This window comes from Macaca fascicularis, chromosome 7 (assembly GCF_037993035.2).
Source record: "Macaca fascicularis isolate 582-1 chromosome 7, T2T-MFA8v1.1".
In the NCBI taxonomy this organism is placed as follows: domain Eukaryota; kingdom Metazoa; phylum Chordata; class Mammalia; order Primates; family Cercopithecidae; genus Macaca; species Macaca fascicularis.
Window position 1 is genome coordinate 38,778,515 of NC_088381.1, and position 21,766 is coordinate 38,800,280.

General features: G+C 42.5%; 1 pseudogene; it reads right to left on the reverse strand.

Moving 5' to 3' along the window:
- LOC102115030 (golgin subfamily A member 2-like) overlaps window positions 1-21,150 on the reverse strand; it is a 55,268-nt pseudogene extending 34,118 nt beyond the window's left edge.
- Between the last annotated feature and the right edge of the window lie 616 nt (window positions 21,151-21,766).

Here is a 21,766-nt window from a genome sequence, read left to right on the forward strand (position 1 = left end):
ATGATGCATGCTCCATGGGGTCCCTCCAGCTGAGACCTGGGCCCCCCAGCTCCCCATATACCCTTGGCACCAGGCACCCCTAGCCCCTTTCTTCAGGGCCCCAAGGGGAAATTGGAGCCCAGGATTGGCAGAGTGGCACCAGGGGGCCCTACTGGACTCTTAAGAATGTCTCAATCATTCTATTGAGTTGATTGTTAGATAGTTGGAGTTCAGGGTACAGTTACCTCTTGGTATTGGTTCTGAGACGCATGCAGAGAGGAGGAGCTGGAGGACTGCGGGGAGAGTTAGAGAGGGCAATAATTAGGGGTGGGAGCTGTTGGGCTGTCTCAGGGGACAGAGGGTCACCCTACCCCCACTGTGGGAGGAGGTTTGAGGGCTGGCCCAGGGGGTCACTGCACCTTGGCCCAGGCCCTCTTACCTCCAGATTCTTCAGGATAGCACATTGTTAGAAATGAAAATTCGGAGTCGCAAGGAACACGAACACACAAACAAAAGATTTCTCAGCAAGGCAATTTTACTTCTGCAGAAGGATCCTGTTTGCAAGCCAGATTGCCATGAGAGCACACCAAACAAAGGAAAGCAGGAGTTTTTATCCCTGATGCATCAAGACTCTACTGCTGTGTCCTAGAGCTGGAACTCACAATCTAAACTGATTCTGATTTGCTAAAATCTTAAAACTTCCCTAAATAGGTAATGGCACGATGGAGAACAAAGAAAGGGAGGGGGTTACTTACAGGAAACTAGGATAATAATAACATTTCCAAATAAGGAAAAGGCATAGGCTATGAGCTGGGACAGGCCTAGGCATGTCCGAGCATATCTAGGCAGACTAGAAACTAGAATAAACAGCTTAGGCTTTGTTTAAAATATAAGGACATAGAAACAGAATACACTTATTTCTCTACTATATTTAACAGCTACCTAGGGCATAACAAAGAGTCATTAGTAAACTAAAAGATTTATTAGTTTATAGCATAAAAAGAAAACTTTAAATAAGTTTTTAAAAGGAACTATTATTCTTAACACTTATTGTTTTTAAAAACAGAAACTTTGAAGAGGAACTTTTTATTCTTAACAAGATGATGCAGGGCCCTCCCCGTGGATACCTGTTGCTGACTACAAGAGATGATGGTGCGCATGGAGATCTTCTGCCCCCTCAGTGTCTAAGCCCTCTGACTTCCTTTCTTCCCCAGCAACTGGCAACATTTTCTTTCCTGCCTATCTTGAACCCTTCATTCCACAACTCTTTTGTACCAAAATATCTCATGGTTCTTATCTCCCCACCATCCCTCCCTTCAGAGCAGCACTCATCTGGTGCTTCTGCAGCAAAAAATGATGCAACCAGTCACGTGGTCCAACTCCTTCATGTGAACAGCTTCAAGGGAGAAGGCTGAGGGAAGAGACGACTTCCTCAACATTGCCCAGCAGCAAATCAGCTGATCTCCCAGGATCTGCCCTCTCTTGTGAAAACCTGCCTCGGTTTCTATCCTACTTTCCTTGCCCCTGCACCCCACTCTGGGCTTCAATTTCTGAGGTACCTCAGAGGCAACATCATTGAGCTGTTGGTAGAGTTACCACAGGCTCTTGGTGGATGAGAAAGTCCTAGGGGTGGAGACATGGGTCAGGGGTGCAGGTGGCTTGATGGAAAAGAAGGTCATGGGCAGTGGCCTTCCTGACTCCCTCGGCCTAGAGACTGCTGCCCCAATAGGAGACACTTACTTGGTTTCATCCGTAAGATGAGGGTCATTGTCAGCATCATGTTTCTGTGTGGGAAGAAACATATAAGAGGGTCATTCAATTTCTGGTAACAGGCACCCAGGGTGGGGTGAGCGAAGCTCCCAAGCTCATTCCAACAATCTTGCATCTCCCCAGACCTCAAGTAAAAGGCCAGTCTCAGCCTTCCCCCAGCCCCATCCCCAGGAAGGCCAATTGGTCCTAGAGAACAAGCTACCCATGAGATTGCGAGACCCTGTCTCTCTAAGTTCTCACCATGTTGCCCAGGCTGGTCTCAAACTCCTGGGCTCAAGTGATCCTCCTACCTTGGTCTCCCAAAGTGTTAGGATTATAGGTATAAGCCACTGCACCTATTGACTGTGTTACTGATTCAGGCCTTTTCAGGGAAAAAAAAAAGTTGCCCAACTAGAAGCCTCTCCTCACTCTCTGGAGGTAAAAAGAGAATCAACCATAGTCATCACGCCTACCCTGTCCTTTTACATCCAGAAACATCAACCCAACCAAGAAACCACCCAAAAAAACAGAGGTAAGACATCTGCCCTATGGCTCTTGGCAACTTAGAAATTGTGGGGCCTCTTTCCTGGAAACAGCAGCTGGGGACCATCCTGGGATTCAGGACTTGGAGTCATGTGGAGCCTCTCCCTTGCCCCCAGCTGGACCTACTTGCTTGACCAGAGCCCCACTCAGCCTCTCTCCAGACTGTGGCCTTACTCTTGGCCCAAGCATCTGGCTCTAGAGATCTTCTAATATCCAACAGGCCAGGTGGGCAGACAGTGGAAAAAGCTGGCTGACCAGCTAAGCATGACAAGAGAGAAACACCAGGGAGCCAGGGCCTGGACAGGAAGCTGGGTTTGGGGAAAGTGGCTACACCTCGCTCCAGGGAAAGGACTGCCTGCTCACTGGACCCTTCGGTCCTGGCCTCTGAAAACCTAAATCTGCTTCCCTCCTTAGAGCAAGTGCTACAGAGGCTAGCAGAACTGAAGATAATTTTAAGTCTTGTAGCTAAGAATGGAGTTAAAAAAAATAAATAAAGCCTACTCTCCTCAAATGGTCCCATCACATTAAGATATTTTTCTCTCTCTCCATTATTCCCTACTTCTGGAAATGTTATCAGCTCTACTCAGGATACCACAATCACAGATCTGCACTCCTGGAGTAGAAAACCTACATGGTTGGCCGGGTGCGGTGGCTCACGCCTGTAATCCCAGCACTTTGGGAGGCCGAGGTGAGCAGATCACAACGTCAGGAGATCGAGACCATCGTGGCTAACACAGTGAAACCCCATCTCCACTAAAAATACAAAAAATTAGCCAGGCGCGGTGGCGGGCGCCTGTGGTCCAGCTACTCGGGAGGCTGAGCCAGGAGAATGGCGTGGGCCTGGGAGGCGGAGCTTGCAGTGAGCCGAGATCGTGCCACTGCACTCCAGCCTGGACGACAGAGCAAGACTCCGTCTCAAAAAAAAAAAAAAAAAATACAAAAAATTAGCCAGGTGAGGTGGCAGGCGCCTGTAGTCCCAGTTACGCGGGAGGCTGAGGCAGGAGAATGGCATGAACCCGGGAGGCGGAGCTTGCAGTGAGCCGAGATCACGCCACTGCACTTCAGCCTGGGCAACAGAGCGAGACTCCATCTCAAAAAAAAAAAAAAAAAGGAAAGAAAATTTACATGGTAATAAAAATGAGAAATTTTAAAAAAACTTACATGGGAAACAGTTATGGATATAGAGAAGGTATAGAAGCAACAAGGAGCCAGATGCAGTGGCTCATGCATGTAATCCCAGCACTTTGGGAGGCCGAGGCTGGTGGATCACTTGAGGCCAGGAGTTTCAGACCAGCCTGGGCAACATAGCAAAACCCCGTCTCTACTAAAAATACAAAAGAAATTAGCTGGGCACAGTGGTGGATGCCTGTAATCCTAGCTAGTCGGGAGACCTGAAGCACGACAATCACTTGAACCTGGGAGGCAGAGGTTGCAGTGAGCCAATATCCCACCACTGCACTCCAGGAGAGAGAGCCAGACTCTGTCTCAAAAACAAAAACTAAAACTAAACAGCAAAAAGGAAATATGGGGATCTGGGCCTTTGTTTCCAGAACAGAGAGACCTGGGCTGGGCACAGAATCTCAGAGCATTAGGAAACAGGCTCCAGACCCCCCAATCCACTGGACCATCGGCAGAGAAAAAGCCAAATACACGGCTGCAAGATGCCTCTAGGCCTGTACTCTGCACCATACCACTCAGTACCTCCTCTGAGCTGGCAAGGTGAGTCACAGCACCTGGACAGACCTGACCCACTGGCGGGGGCGGGTAACAGGTGTGAAGACTGAAAAGTCTCTAACAGCAGGCAAGGGTGCTCTGTCTCAGTCCCCCTCCCCATGCTCATCTTCAACAGGATCTGGCGCCATTTGTGCCCTGCTCCTCTGGCCTGTCAGGAGCACCCCAGGCAAGTAAGATATGAAGGAAATGCCAAATCACAACCAGAGGAAGTCATCTCCTAGCCCCGTGTACCCCCATGCCCTGCCCCCCACCAGGCTCCCTGTGCTCCTGAAAGGTGCTCTGTGAGTTCATAATGATGGCCATGACCTCACCACTCTCCCTGCCTCCCCTACTCCCCTTCTGGATGAATGTTTACCCACCTTTAATCTTCAAGTCAGCCTCAAATGCCACTTCCCCCAGCCTCAAGTCCATTCGGAACCAAGCTACCCCAGAGCCGAGCATTTAGAATGTTCCAAAATTCTCTCTTGCCTCCTTCAGACGAGTCTGCCTCCCTCAGTGTGCAGCCTACCTTGTTCATCTATTCTCTCCATTGTTTATTTAGCAAAGTGCCTTTGCTATCAAGAGCCCAATGAATATGGCTAAGTGTTCATTTTATTTTAAAGAGATTAGGGGCAGAATGTTTCAGTCATTTATCTGTTTGGTTAACCTCATATCTTTTACAGTTAGTTCCTCTGAAAAAATAGCTTCAATCCTTCCAACTATAATGTGAACTCATTTTCTCTTAACCCTGTGTTTTCTCTCTTAAACCAAAGTGAATTAATTTTAAAAAGTGACAGACTTCTATGTGGTCTAATGATCTTTGCCTTTAGGGCAAAACCTAAAGGTTGGTTGGGTTTTTCCCTCCATCCCTCCTAGTCTGAGAGCATCACATTGGGCATTCAAAAGCCCAAATCTCAGGCTGGGCATGATGGCTCATGCCTGTAATCCCAGCACTTTGGGAGGCCGAGGAGGGCAGATCATTTGAGGTTAGGGGTTCGAGACCAGCCTGGCCAACATGGTGAGACCCTGTCTCTATTGAAAATACAAAAACTAGCTGGGCATGGTGATGGGCACCTGTAATTCCAGCTACTCAGGAGGTGGAGGCAAGAGAATGGCTTGAACCTGGGAGGCAGAGATTGCAGCGAACTGAGACCGTGCCCCGGCCACTGCACTCCAGCCTGGGCAACAGAGCAAGACTCCATCTCAAAAAAAAAAAAAAAAAAAAAGCCCTAAATCCCACAGGCCTGCTCTGAAAGTTATTCTCAAATTGTTGTTAAACTTTAAGGTATGTCTCACCTTCTCTAAAATGATAAAAGATGTGGGGGAAGGAAAAAAAAACAGTCAAACAGGTGAAGAAGTGGACACAAACAGGCTGAAGGTTAAGGCAGCAAAATAAAATAAGCCGAAGACAAAGTATTCCCCCAAACCAGAGAAGCCTAAGGGCATGCACAGCTGGAGAGAGCAAGCCAGAGAGAAGTCTCAGCACCCCCTCACCTTCCACATGTCCAGTGTGGGGAACGCAGCACCTTCACAAGGTCCTGAATCTACAGGAAGCGAAAAGGGAAAAACAAGGGCAGGGGGAGAAAGAGTCACTTAGAGAGAGGCAAGAAAGTCAGGGAATGAGGAAGATATGGGTTCAGGGAAACGAAATGCTAAAGAAGAGTGGAGGAGGTCAAAACCACGACCTGTGATTGTGACCTCCTTCCACCAAATGGCCACCTGCTGCCTTGCCAAGGGCCAGAACAGATAGATGGGAAAGTCATCTATCTGCACTGGTCAGGTGACCCCACTCCATGTGACTGCATTGCTTAGGGAAAGTCCCCTAAGCATGGAGTGGGGTCACCTGACCAGTGCAGCTCTTCATATGCTCACTGGACCCCTCTCCACAGGCCCAGGACATGGGCGATGAATCTGGGAGAGCTCCAGAAGACCTCCACCTCTATTTTAAAAACCAGACTTTTGAGTAATGGTTCACTTGAACAAAGGGGTCTCCAGCTAAAAAACAAATTTGGAAGGCACTGATCTTATCTGGTATCATCTTACAGAGGAGGAAACTGAGGCCCAGTGGAAGAAGTGATTTTTCTGTGGTCACACAGCAAACTGATGGCAGAGATGAACGCAAAAGTTAGATCTTCTCCTAACCCTAGTGCCTGGGGTTCTCCTCACCACATGCTGGGGCCCTTTCAGTGACTCCTAAAGGGACAGCCTGATGGCAAATGGCTGTTCTCATTGGCCTGGTTTCCCCTTGAGAATGGGGATGAGGAAAATCAAACAGTAACTACCATTTCCTGGGTGTCCTGGGTGTTTACAACAGGCCCTGTACTAGGGATTAACATAAAAACAACAGCAATAACAAATCTCATTTAAACCTCACAAATATATGTAAAACAACAGCACCCCTATTTTACAGATGTGAAAAAGGAGGCCCAAAGAGAGCTCAAGCAATTTGCCCTAAATCTTATCCCTAGCAGATGGAGAGGTAGGATTCGAACCCAGAATTCTTAACCAGTACCTGACAGTTTTTCCACAATCTTAACAATTACCCTCTACTGCCCCTTGGGCCCCTTGTCCCCAGAAGCCTGGCCAGCCAAGACTCACATCCCTAGGTGAGTGGCAACCACCAGAAGTTGCTGTCTCAGTGCTACTGCCATTTTGTTTCCTTTTCTTCCTCTTTACTCCTGCCGAACACAAGGGCTGTTCCTCTGCTAATATTCTCTCAACTTTGGAAAAGAAAAGCAGTAATACTCATGAGAACTACAAGCCCCTACAGTCACATCCTACGTTATGGTTTTTACAAAATACTCTTATACACCATCTGATTTAATGCCACCAACAACTGTACAAGGTGTTGTCATAATCACTTAAGGACAGACAAGGATTGATACGATGGCTAAAAAAAAAAAAAAAAAGGCAATAATGAAACTTAAACTCAGTCTTCTGACTCCGAGCTCTGGGGTTTTGCCATGAATCAGCAGCTGCCAGGGACCAAAACCAGAGGCAGATGTAGAAAAGTAAACATGAAGTAGGCAGGAACTGTACACTGTGCAGTTCAGAGTCACACATCGTCACACATCTGTTAGTGTAAGAAGTACACCAGCACCTCTCAAACTTTTACATCAATGTATCCTCATGACAGAAGGCAGCCTTTCTGTTAAATCTGGGAATTTATCAGAAAGAGGACAACCCAAGTCTCATTTCAGAGAGAAGTCTGGTATACTCTTAGAAATCTATGTGACTGTCACCCCTAAGTATATTATTTTTTCTCTTTCAAGAGAATGAAGCCAAGCTGATGCTTCAGAAAGATGCCCCATATTTATCCTGTGCCACTCAAAGTACCCCAGGTTGAGATGAGATGAGGAAGATTCAAGCTGTCAAGTTCAGTTTCCCAAGATCTGTTCCACAGAAGATGAGCAGATCTCACTCCAGAGACCACTGACTGAAAGGCACTCTGGTCTCAGAACCATGGAGAACTCAAATATGAGGTAGAGAACTCAGAAAACAAAATGCTAAAGTCTCTCTTAAGAGTAGAAGCCTGGAAGGAAACCAACCAATCCCATTCTCCCATTGACAACTGTCAATGTTTGCTCACCGGTGCAGGGGGAGGCGATGGTGGGGAGTGTAAGCTTTTCACACTGTCAGTGTCTAAGTTAAGGGAGTAAGGCAACCTGAAACCTCTTGCTCCCAGGTTCCATAGTTCCCATTCCCCTTCCAGCTGGAAATTTGTGCTGCAACCAGAAGAACCAGAAAGGGGGTGAGAACAGTTAGGGGATTGGGTCCTAAGATCAAAGGCCGGTCTTGTGGCAATAATGACAGTTCCCGGGGGATTGTGACTCACTACATTCCATTCCTTGTTGGGATGATCAGACCCTACACCAGGCCATGGGGGCTACGAAGTCCGGCGGAGTCAAAGGAATGAGAAAAGACTAGTTAAGGCATAAAGTGGGACCAGGGGGCCAACGCTAGTATGGAGACTGCGAAGACCCCGAGCTCTGGGAGCCCACACTGTTTACTGGTGATCAAACAAAGCAGCAGGTAGTAAGGATGTGAGGGTTGAGAGAAAGCAGTGCATCAAGTGAATGAGCTACAGCTGTGACAGTTTAGCATTTTCTTTGCAGTATATGGAACACATTATTCTACTTGAGATAATGGAAAACATGTTCTAGTTTAAGATACACTCGTCTTATGAACCTGGACTTGCTAGAAGCAAGGAGCCAGCAAGTCTAGACACATTCCAGAGGCCACGAGGGGTTTTATGCCCTGAGCCCTGGATTCCATCCAAGCCACAAGGGGTTTTATGCCCTGGGCTTAGATTGTGGTGCAGCAGGGCAGCCTTCCACTCTTTAGCACAGAGCTTGGTATTCCAAAGCTCATGAGGGGTTTTATACCCTGAACCCCGGACATGTTCCAAGACTCTTTTGCTTTATGTCAGACATGCAAGCCCTGCCTCAGCTTCTCTCCCAATACTCAGCTTTTCTCCCAACAACTCCTTCCTTGGGGGGGCCACATTGCTCTGCAGTGGGGGAGGGGGTGCTTGGAGATGTGAGCTCAAAGAGCCCAGGGAGGTCTGGCTTGGGTGGCAGGAGGTGAGGACCAAATCTGGAGTGGAGAGCCTTGGGAGTCATTAGCCCAGAGTCACCCAGGGGTGACCAGTGAGGGTGGGGGCTGGGCTGCTGATGGGGTGGGGCTGGCTGACAAGACTTTGGCTGGGGAAGCCCAGAGGCCCAGCCCAGTATGCCTCAGGAGTGGCACAGACTCTGGCAGTGGTCCTGCTGTCGGAGGGGGCTTGGGACTAGGTCAGGTAGCCACGACCCCGTGCATTTTTACCTTTTTTTCTTGGCCGTGGCCAATTGGCTGCATTTTACCTTTTTTTCTTGGCTGTGTCCAATTTGCTGTGTCAGTTTCTTCCGACACCACAGGGCAGGGAGGGAGGCGGAGTTGGGACCACATCAGTGTGATCCTGGCAACCACTGCTAAACACTTCTAGCCAGCTACCACGCAGCTGTGCGACTGAGCCAGCGGAGGCGTAACCAGGGCCGCAATAGAACGCAGGATAAGGTCATGGCCTCAATGCTCCAAGCCCATTGGTCAATGAGAAAGGAGGTAAAAGGGAAAAAAAAGGGAAAGGAGACATGGCCAGGTGGCAGTGTGGCCGGAGGGACCTGTGGTTTCACAAGGAAAGCTGCACAGGCAACTGCTGTCCCTGCCCACTCCAGGAGAGGGGCAGGGCTGACTTTCACTTTTAAAACTTTAAAACTTAAAAAGAAAATCTGCACGTACTTTATATATATGTGTGTCTATGTGTGTGTATATGTGTTCCTTCAGAGCTATCTTCATTATACAGCTTCTATACCAGGTCTTTGATTTCGGCCTTTGTTATTCATCTTCAAATGGAGCACAAGAATTACCAGTATTACCTCAATTGTGGTACAAATCCTATAAAAGTGGAAAACTCATAGCATGCTTGATGATTAATGCAGCAGACTATATTATCCAACATTCCAATAAGATAAAATAATCACAATGATTTCTCTTTTTTGGAAAAAGATTATTTTATTCTCCTACATTATTGTTAAGACTTTTTAAATAAGAAACATGTCTAATATCTTTAAAAACACAGTTTTCAATTTAATAAGCACTCAAAGCTCTTTACCAGTTTAAAAAAAAGTACAAGGTCCTTCTAAAGTAAGGCTAAATGCTAAGTGATGGGGGAGAGAAAAAGGACATAAATAACTCCTACTCTCAAGGGGTTAATCACTAAATCCTATTTGACGAGAATCACCTGGCCTCTCCAAACCTTGCAAATGAAACTGAATTTCTCACTCGATACTTGGCTATGACTTGTAATCATGAAAACCAAGAGTTGGCCGGGCGCGGTGGCTCAAGCCTGTAATCCCAGCACTTTGGGAGGCTGAGGCGGGTGGATCACAAGGTCAGGAGATCGAGACTATCCTGGCTAACATGGTGAAACCCCGTCTCTACTAAAAATACAAAAAACTAGCCGGGCGTGGTGGCGGGCGCCTGTAGTCTCAGCTACTTGGGAGGCTGAGGCGGGAGAATGGCGTGAACCCGGGAGGCGGAGCTTGCAGTGAGCCGAGATCACGCCACTGCACTCCAGCCTGGGAGACACAGCGAGACTCCGTCTCAAAAAAAAAAAAAAGAAAAGAAAACCAAGAGTTGTGTTATGTCACTATGTATTGCTTGTTACCTGAATTCCACACTAGGCTGGGATCAAGGGTTCAATCTTTCATGATTTGCTCCATAACCTGTGTGCTTCTTGTCCCAGACCAAACTAAGCTTTCTTCTAGAGTTCTACAATTTACAGTTAGTATACAAGAATGGTTCTCAAAAATGTCATCTCTGGACCAGCACCACCAGCATCACCTGAGAACTTTTTATAAATGCAAATTCTCAGGCCCCACCCCAGACCTGATGAATCAGAAACTCTGGAGTAGGGCCTAGCAATCTGTGCTGCAATAAGCCCTGCAGGTGTTCAGGAACCTCTGGCATACAGCAGGTAGAAAAATGTGTTTCCTTCTGTAGGCCCAAAGCCAGGGATACTACATGTTCTGTCTTTATATGAAACAAAGACATGCAATTAAAAGACATAAATCTCCTTCCTACTCCCACCCTCCAGCTAATGTGTTTTTTTAATAAGTTAAACAGGAAAACAAGTGTCAATCAGAGATTTAATCTAAAAAGTATATTTACAGGTATCTGTTCTTATCCAGTCTGATCTTACACAATACCACTTACATCCTCCTACATCTAAAGTTTTAGAAAGGGACCTTCACAATATAAGTCTAAGGCACACTAGGAGTTCTATAATAAAAGACCAAGTAGATCTGAATGTCCAAACTTACTAGAGAAGAAAAGTGGATCACTGGCTGTATTTTCAAATTGCATTCAACAGGAAATTAAAGTTTTGAATTTTTTTTCAACTTTATACTTCCAAGTTAATAGAATTAAACCAGAATATTCCATTCTTTCAAAGCCTCTAGCCAGGCAAAGTTTTACTTTATTACTTCTTGCTTTTGACTGATATAAAGCAGAGTCCTGGTAGGCATATTGTGTATACTTGCAAAGATGCAGAACTAAAGTTGTTAATATTAAAACAAAAGTCCTGTAAACTTCAGATGGTGAGTGTAATACTTCAGAACTAGCACTAAAGCCTCAAATATGAAAAGATACCAAAAACACCACTAGCAAACAAAAGTAAACTCTCAGCCAGAAGCAGTAGTTCATACCTGTAATCCCAGCACTTTGGCAAGCTAAAGTGGGAGGATTACTTGGAGTCAGGAGTTCAAGACTGGCCTGGGCAACATAGGGAATTCACATCTCTACGAAAAAAATTAAAAATTAGCTAAGCCTGGTGGCACACGCCTGTAGTCCTAGCTACTCGGGAGTCTGAGGTGGGAAAATCGCTTGAGCCCAGGAGTTCGAGGCTGCTGTAGCTACGATCATGCCACTGCACTCTAGCCTGGGTGACAGAGTGAGACCTAGATAATTACATTCTGTCCAGCTCCTGTTTACACTAAAATCACTAAGTTAAAACGCTTTCATTCAGCAGGATAAAAATTAAGTGAAATGGCAGGGCGTGGTGGCTCACACCTGTAATCCCAGCACTTTGGGAGGCCGAGGTGGGTGGATCACCTGAGGTCGGAGGTTCGAGAGACCAGCCTGACCAACATGGAGAAACCCCATCTCTAATACAAATACAAAATTAGCTGGGTGTGGTGGTGCATGCCTATAATCCTAGCTACTCAGGAGGCTGAGGCAGGAGAATCACTTGAACCTGGAAGGGGGAGGTTTCAGTGAGCTGAGATCACACCACTGCAGTCCAGCCTGGGCAACAAGAGTGAAACTCCATCTCAAAAAAAAAAAAAAAAAATTAAGTGAAATGTGGCCAGGCACAGTGGCTCACGTCTGTAATCCCAGCACTTCAGGAAGCTGAGGCAGGCTGATTACCTGAGTTCAGGAGTTTGAGACCAGACTGGCCAACATGGTGAAACACCGCCTCTACTACAAATAGAAAAATTAGCCAGGTGTGGTGGCGGGTGCCTGTAATCCCAGCTACTCAGGAGACTAAGGCAGGAGAATCATTTGAACCTATGAGGCAGAGGTTACAGTGAGCCGAGATCATGCCACTGCACTCCAGCCTGGGCAACAGAACCATACTCTGTCTCAAAAAATTAAAAATAAATAAATAAAGTGAAGTGTGATTTTGGAGCCTGGGTAGCTAAAAGAGGAAAGAAAAAATAAAGCTAAACAACAAATTACTTAGTAGGAGAAAGTTTTTGTAACCTCGGTGACAGAAAAAAAGGTTTAAATCCCCAGTCCATAAAGAAAACTTTAAAATTACTCAGAAATATGATTTTAAAAGATAAAATTATTTTATAATTTTATAAAATTACTCAGAAGAAAACAAATGGTTTCCAACAGAAAATGGGCAATGGAGAAACAGACACTTTCCACAAGAATAAAAACAGCCAGTAAGCATATAAAAGATTCAAAAGCACTAGAAATCAAAGAAATGTAATGAAAACAATGAGATTTTCTGCTTAAAGACCAGCAAAGATGGCAAATGGAAGGGGGAAGTTAGAGCTCTGTCTCTGTTGGTGGGAGTATAAACTGAACCAAATTTCCTGCACGATAATTTGAAAATTTCTATTAAAATCCCTAAAACTGTTTTATATTATTTTCCTCCAGAAATTCTACTTCTATGAATTCAGTCGTAAAATGCTTGCTCGAGTCCATTAAAATGTACATATGAGGAAATTCACCCCTGAGGTGCAACGATTAACTTAATATACATCCAGCCATTAAAAATGATGATACCGGCCGGGCGAGGTGGCTCAAGCCTGTAATCCCAGCCCTTTGGGAGGCCGAGACGGGCGGATCACGAGGTCAGGAGATGGAGACCATCCTGGCTAACACGGTGAAACCCCGTCTCTACTAAAAAATACAAAAAACTAGCCGGGCGAGGTGGCGGGCACCTGTAGTCCCAGCTACTCGGGAGGCTGAGGCAGGAGAAAGGCGGGAACCCGGGAGGCGGAGCTTGCAGTGAGCCGAGATCCGGCCACTGCACTCCAGCCTGGACAACAGAGCGAGACTCTGTCTCAAAAAAAAAAAAAAAAAAAAGATGATACCAGGATATATTTATTGCCATAGAAACATGCCCAAAATATAGTAAGTGACAAAAGATTATATATTATGATTCTACTTTTTACAATGTTTATATGCATAAAGTATAAAAAGCAACAAACCAGAATGTTTTGACTGGCAAAATTAAAGATGTTTCTTTATATTTTGTCATCCAAATTATTACAGAATGTGATTTCCTTTATAATCAAGAAGAAGTGTTATTTTCATTTATTTATATTTAAATTTCCTTTTCTTACTTTTTCTCATGTATGTATCCCATGTAGGCTCGAGAGGTAGAATCCCTGCCTCTTGAGGTCATTCAGTCAATTTCTGGAATGTACACTACACGAAGCTGCCCCATCTTCCTTTTATTTTAAAATGTCTGGAAACATTTTTGTTTTAAATTGTTTTCTTGTTCTCAGCGTTTTTTAAAATATATGAAATTGAGGCAAAGACAAAGGAAAGGCTGACTCCCCACCTTTCTGGGGTTACTCTTCCAATTTTTGCTGCTATTGCTATGTATTAATATTCACTGGGTACTAAAAAGATGGGCAGCCCCTTAGATCCTTTTTTCATAATCTCACTTCATTCCTTCATTCACTTATTCTTAAAGGGGTAATGTATACAAACACATAATTCGAAAAATTTAAAAATATAACTACAAAAGTATGTGGCAAAATCCCATTCATATCCTATTCTCCCTCCACAGCCAAACACTTTTAATCGGTTTCTCATGTATCATTTCAGAATTTACATTCACAAATACTGCTCTTATCTCTCAACACAAAAAGCAGCATACCATATACACCATACCATTCTTTGTTCCTTTTTAAAAACCACACAATATATCTGAGTTCTTCTACCTGAGTACATAGGTCTTTCTCATTCTTCTTTACAACTACACAGTATTCCACTGTTTGGATGTCCCACAGTTTATTTAACCTGTTCCCTGTGGGCAGACACTGAAGCCATCCTCATCATACTATCACAAACAATAATGCCAAGGATAACCACCCACACACCAAGTTCATTTCTGAATGTGCCTTTGATGAAGCCTCTATTTAAATCAGCACAAGATCACAAGGCTGGAAAGTTAATTCCTTTTTTAGTTTTCATTATGTACAGCAGTATGTAGCAAAAGACTCCCTTGAGCAAAGCAAATGTACTCTTTGAGGATGTATTTCATAAAATAAATGGATAAATAGAACACCCAGCATAACAATTTCTATTTAACAATGCATATGTATGTATACAATACATGCATATGCATAGAAAGTATAAAATAAATCCATCAAAGCATTAAGCATTGTCTCAGTATGTTGGACCTACGGAGTGCTTTGTAGATCCCCCCTCCTTGTTTATCAATTCTAATTTCACAACAGTGAATATGTACAATTTTTGCAATGTAAAATTTCTAAAAATGTTAATTCAAACTAAGCTGGATATATTCTTTCAGTCTGTCCTATATTTGCATAGTGTTCCAGAGTGTTCAAATATCACTTCATTTAAAATTTTTTTTTTCGATATAGAGACAGGCAGGGTCTTGCTCAGTCAACCAAGTTGGTCGTGAACTCCTAGATCCTGCTGGATCCTCCCACCTCTGCCTCCCAAAGTGCTGGTATTACAAGTGTGAGCCATCATGCCCAGCCAGCTTCATTTGAGAAACCTTTCCCTAGCACTCCATATATTACTAATTATTCCTTCTTCATTTTCAGATAGCATTTTCTTCATATCTGTATTACCTCACTTGTCACATGATAACCAGGTACTCGCCCATCTGTCTCCCTTGATTGCTCATGGTCTCTTTGAGCAATGTGTGACCTTGAACAGTGTGTGACCTTGAACATACATGCCTCCTACACAGAGAAGGAAATGATTCCCTACAGTGTCATCTTTCCCAGAATTCAATACCTGTATTTCTAAATTGTTGTAGATGCTCTGCCAACAACCTGAGAATGTTATGCTCTTCCCCTAAAACTTCCATCCATTACTGAGTATCTACGGCCATAGTTAAATCAACTGTGACATGCTCTCTGGTCAAGCCCATTCATAGTTTTTTCTGTAGGTGATTTTTAATTTTAATTTTTGATTTTGATTGTTTTCTTTTTGGTATTTTTAAATCTAGGAGTGTTTGGTAAACTTCACCCTATCTATATCTCTGTGTCTTTGTACCTGCTAGTCTCTGCTGGGAATGATGCCTCAAGGTTTTATTCACCTAGAAAGAATTCCTCCTCACCCTTAAACAATCAGCTTAAATAACACCTTCTCTGGAAAACCTTTATATCCTCCCATTCTTTCAGTAAGAGTTGAGAATTCCTTAACTCTTGAAATGTTTGTGCCTCTATTACTATGTATCAGGCACTGAACTAAGTGTCTAGGAGAGAAAGATGAAACTGTAGAAACTGCCCTCATAGAGCTCATGGTCTAGTATGGAAAAACAGCCATATTAACAAGTAATAACCACACTATAATATTAACTACAATACCAAAAGGGAAATGTATTGAATATTTGACATGTGTCAATCACCTTGTTAGATGCTTTATTAACAATTATCTATGATCATATTAGATAAGTATTTGGACAGAAGGCCATGAAACTCTAGGACTGCTAGAGTTTGTTATACTCTCAATTGTCTTCTAAAGAAACTGTCTCCTAATGGTTCTTTCTGAATATGCTATAGTCATACAACTATTGTGCAACTGTAGCGTACACAAAAAGCATATCTGTAGCATATCCATGTGACCAATAACACATAAAACCAACCTTACTTGTTTGGCCACAAGTAACTGGACCAAGGATCAGTTAGCTGGATCAGTGTTTCAGCTAAGGACAACATAGAGGTTGAATTTAAGGGAGATCAATCACCAAGAACATGGCATGGCTCAAAATTCTCTCCAATAGGGGCCTTCTGTTTTTAGGAGGTGACAGGCTAATCCAATCAGATACTCTTCTCTTGGAAAATAGAAATGTTGGGTGAACAAAGGAAAAGAGGGCAGGTCTTCAGAGCTCAAATCCTATCCTATATACTGCTAAATTAATGTTCTGTGACGTTTTGAAAGTACTAGAGCCAAGAAACAATATGGCTACTTAGATGACTTCCCATCCAAGTTTACATTCAGCCCTCATTACCAAAGATGATATGTATGTGCCTCTTCCTTGCAACCCATCAGGGTCTAACACATCGTACCACCACTTCTGAAATTAGGAAATAGGCTCAGAAGTCCAAGAGCTGGACCAAAGCAATTCAGCTGGTAGGTAGCAGAACCAGAATTCAAAGAGCAAGTCGGCATGATTCTTCTGCAATACCCTGCCAGTAACATGGGCAAGTGGCCTCAAAATCAACAAAAGACAAGTAGAGGTTGACATGCGTCAGTGGAAAGAGGCTCAAAAGGAAGAGTTTATACCCAAGAACAGAACAGAAACGTTCTGGAAGTATGTCTGGGGATGTGAAGTAGGAAGGGGCACACCAGATTTCACCTTGGTCAAGTGACTGTCTACTTCCCCCGAGCTCCAGACTTAGCTCTCTGTCTTTCTTACTGTAATATAAAATCCACAGGGCAAGACCTTAATCTCTAGCTTGTTCACCGCAGTTTACAGCAGAATCTGGCTTAATGTAAGTGTTTAATAAAAATATGAATGAATAAATGAACGAACTATCAAAGAAGCTAAAGAAACATTCCACATTGTTGGGGGAAAGGGTTATCATGAACCAGACCCTAGCAGTCACTTACAAATACAGTTGATGCTCATTATTTGTGAATCCTGTATTTGCAAATTTGCTTACTTACTAAAATGTGTTTGTAATCTCCAAATTAATACTTGTGGAGCTTTCCAGGTGACTCATGAATATACACATAGTAGTGAAAAATTTGTCACTCCTTGCACACATCCCAAGCTACGGTCAACTAAGGTGACCCTGAGCCGCCTTGTTTCAGCTCTCATACAAATATGACCCAAGGATAGAGACAGCAGAGGGCAGTGCAGGGTAGTGCAAGAAGCTGTGGCTCTGGGACCAATTGGACGAAGTCTGAATCTTAACTCTGGCACCTGTTAGTGAAGCAGCCTCAAGCAAATCACTTAACGCTTCTGTACTTCCTTTATTCTTTTGTAAATAAAGAAAATTCAATCTACCAGGATGAGTTGTTTTTAGGAATTAAGATTATAAGCTATGCAAGATATGTATATATGTGCCTATTTTCCCTGGGAACAAGGGTTTAGTACTTCTTTTTTGTTGTTGTTGTTTTTGTTTTTGAGACGGAGTCTCGCTCTGTGGCCCAGGCTGGAGTGCAGTGGCTGCATCTCAGCTCACTGCAAGCTCCGCCTCCCGGGTTCATGCCATTCTCCTGCCTCAGCCTCCCGAGTAGCTGGGCCTACAGGTGCCCGCCACCACGCCCGGCTAGTTTTTTGTATTTTTTTAGTAGAGATGGGGTTTCACCGTGTTAGCCAGGATGGTCTCAATCTCCTGACCTTGTGATCCGCCCGTCTCAGCCTCCCAAAGTGCTGGGATTACAGGCTTGAGCCACCGCGCCCGGCCTAGTATTTCTTTAATTCAGTGTTCTAGGCAACTTTATAGAATATAACTGCTGCAAATAATGAGAATTGAATGTAATTATTTATAAGGAAATAACAGAGAAGTAGACAAAACAATTATTTGGATGAGGTAGAGGCAGGCTTCAAGAAGATTTTGAAGAAACAGAACTTACCAGGCACATAAGGTGTGGAAAAGGCTTGCAAGGAGAGAGAATGGCACCTACAGAGAGAGGTCCAGATAGTGGGAAAAAAAGATAGGTTCAGGACATGGCACTTCAGGAAGTCTAGAGCAGTAGAAGATGAGGCCAGAACACGATGCCATAGTGCTTCTGCACCCTGCATACACCCTGTACTGCAGAACATCACTCTCCACATTTAATCTTGGTTTCTAGTTCTCTCTTCTATTAAACGGTGAGCTCCTCAAGTTCAAAGTCTCTAAGAAATCATAGCTAGAGTCCTCTAAATTTGCAAACAAGTTATTACTAAACACAAATACACCCAAGAAGACTGTACAAAAATAACTTTGGTTTTCAGTTGCAGTCATAGCAATTCACAACTGGCACACATTTGTAATTTGTCCAGGGTTTTTCTCTGATGACTGCTGTAACTCTGTCATAAACTATTTTCATTGCTTTAGACACCCAGACATTTGTTAGAACAGTTTTAAGATCTTGCTCTTTTTAGTGTAATTGATTAGTTGCTTGATTGACTGAGATGGGGTCTCATTATGTTGTCCAGGCTGGTTTTGAACTCCTAGGTTCAAGCCATCCTCCTGCCTCAGCCCTCCAGGTGGCTGGGATTACAGGCGCACACTGCTGCGCTGGGCTCTAGTGTGATTTATTAACAAGGCTTAAACATATGGTCCATTAGACAACGCTTCCACCTCAGAGTAAAGATTTCTTTTAATTCACTCTAACTTATTTCTCTATATGCAAGATACAGTTTACTATAGTAAAATACAAGGAAGCATATTGATATATATATGTGACAAACAGGATAAGGAAAGCAATATAATTTTTTCCACAAAAGCTTGCAAAATCCTGGCCAAAGCACAGTAAACATGATGTTAAACTCACAGCTTACATTTCTCCACTGAGAGCTAGGAAAAAATAATTCCAGTTTTTGTAAAGTCACAAAAGTAAGCACTGAGAGAATTTATTAGATTTTGTAAACTTGTGTATTCTCCCTAACCCCATACACAAGTAGCCAAAGGAGCCTATCAATCTTACCCCGATACTTCAATTTCCTGCAGCCTCCAAAATAAAACTCTCACTGTCCAGTATCTCATTTGAAAATTTATATTTTCAAATGTCTAAAATCTTAAAATTAAGAGCAGCGCATTAGCTTTTCCCCATAAAAATTTTTGGTATAATTTTACTTAGGCACAACATAGTTTGTACTACTATCTAAAAACATATGGATAGAGCCAACATTACTAGAAACCAAACGAATATACCATGCAGATGAAAAGGGAATAGAAAATGTGGTTTTTAAACAGATTCAGGGCTGTTATTATCCACTCATAGGTTGGGTGTGATCAAATCACACTGTGCTGCACAGCTAAGTATGTCCTGTATTTTATGACAAAGTAGGGTAACATTATTTATTGAGGATCTGTGGGGTGCACAGAGGCATGCTAGAAGCTGTAAAAGGTTTGATTCTTGCCGTCAAGAAATGTCCAAAGTTATAGATTACTCCCAAAACAAATGAGTGAAGCTCTCTCAAATATATGTACAACCACATGTGAAACGGAGGTGAAGACGGGGAAGATCTTAGGCTCAGAGACTGTATTCAGGCCTTTAAGGTGGCATTTCTTGATATCATTACACATTTTAAAAAACAAGCTAAATTGTCATCAGATTAGTCTGAAATTTATAGAGGCTTTTGTTGGTGAGAAACGCATTTTATGTAATTTACCCACAGGAATGTTTTTGATCAATGTTATCTATTAAAGACTGCAGTTCACAATATTTCCCCCGTTAATAGTATGTATCTTTTTGGAGCTGATCTGGAGGAGTTCTTCCCAGAGTATCTGTATCCCGATTTTCAGATTCCATTTCATCAGTGGGGCAAATTTACAGGTCAGTATAGGACAAGTTTTAAACATTAATGGAAAAGAGATTGTATTACATTTATATTGTCTTTCTAATCTGGCAGCCTTGAGTTTAATTTAAAAAATTCCTCCATTTTTAATTTACCTTTGTTTTGATATATTTTATTATTATCCTCTTTTTCTTGACTTCCTTGTCAACTAATATATTTTCAAAAGCTTCTTGTTAACTTCTAATTACAGGTAAGTTCCGTTTTCTGTTTGCTTAACAAGCTCATTGACATTTTATTTGCAAGCACAGTTCTTGCATCAAATGGAAGATAACAAATGAAACATTTGTGCATTGAGGTCAATATAGGAAAGCTTAGCAGAGTGATTACTTGTTTTCTGTTAATGTCCATGCAACGGCTCTGGGAATAAATGAAATGGAAGTACAGGGGACAAAATCACTCTAATTAGAGATTTACCTGGAACCTTTTTTAAAAATTCTATATACATGCCCTACTTCTCCTCACCCTGCCAAAAGCGCCCCCACCTCCTTTTTGCCTTGATCCCCCACCAAATAATGTAGAAAATGTGATGGGTTCATTTACTTAGTAAAAGAAAACCTTGTAAAACAAGGAGACAGAGAAACAATTTTAGTGCAAAGTATAATATGGCATATAAAAATATGTTCTACATGATTTTAAAAGGCTTTATAAAATTATTTCTTGTCTTGTTATTTATGAAATTATTTCAAGTCTAGTTTTTTTTTTAAATCTCACTGTTAGAGACAAAAACTCAAAACATGCACTGTGAATAAGGTATAAGCAAAATTTAAAGACCACTACATTTATGAAAGACATTTTAGATTTAACTTAAAAAAATTTACAATTCAATACTCAAGTATATACTGAAATTAAACTATTCTTACTTGAATAGATAAATATGTAAGAGTGTCAAAAGTATTAAGTATAGTCTGAAGATGTTTCAGAAACAGCAAGTCACGATTCTGATTGCATTTACCCAGTTACAACAAGAACTCCATCTATAAAGAGTTGCCTTTAACTCAATTCCTAACCTAAGACCATTGATTTCGAGTAAGTAGAGTGGGTCATTCATTAAGGCACTTAAAAATATATATATACTGACTTGAGATACCTAGGTTAAGTGTACAGGATACAAAGATTTTGACTGAAGCAGTGTTAAAGATTCGTTAAAATATTTTGATGCAGCACAAGTTTAAATTTTTCACTACGGTAACTGTACTTTTTTAAGAAACTAAAGCAAAAACAGAAAACTAAAACAGGGTAAATATCAATACGGCATTAGTTCGTTTTCATGCTGTTGATAAAAGACATACCCAAGACTGGGAAGAAAAAGAGGTTTAATTGGACTTACAGTTCCACATGGCTGGGGAGGCCTCAGAATCATGGCAGGAGGCGAAAGGCACTTCTTACACTGTGGCAGTAAGAGAAAAATGAGGAAGAAGCAAAAGCGGAAACCCGTGATTAACCCATCAGGTCTCGTGAGACTTACTCACTACCACGAAAATAGCATGGGAAAGACCGGCCCGGTGATTCAATTACCTCCTCCTGGGTCCCTCCCACAACATGTGGGAGTTCTGGGAGATACAATTCAAGTTGAGATTCCACAGCCAAACCACATCAAGTACATTATATGAAACGTCCTAAATGTCAATAAACACATTGTATTAAACATACTATTTTTCTCATGTATCTGTACAATGGAATAACAGGATTGTTCGGCTCTTCCTAAGATTATATGGATTCTGAAAGAGACACATGTTAAATCAAAATTAGGTGAAAATTATTACAATGTATGAATGCATTACCACTGTGCCTAAAAGTACACAGGAAACTGAATATTTCCATTTCAAAAACAATTTTAACTTAATAGTCTTATTTCTCAATTATCTCTACATTTTTATAAGAATAACAAAACCAAAATTGTACCCCAATAAAAATCAACAAATCTCACAGTTCATTTTTATAAGTCTTCCTACCACTGGACAACTACAAAGCTTTCTGGTTCTAGAGTCTATCTCCATATTGAGGAAT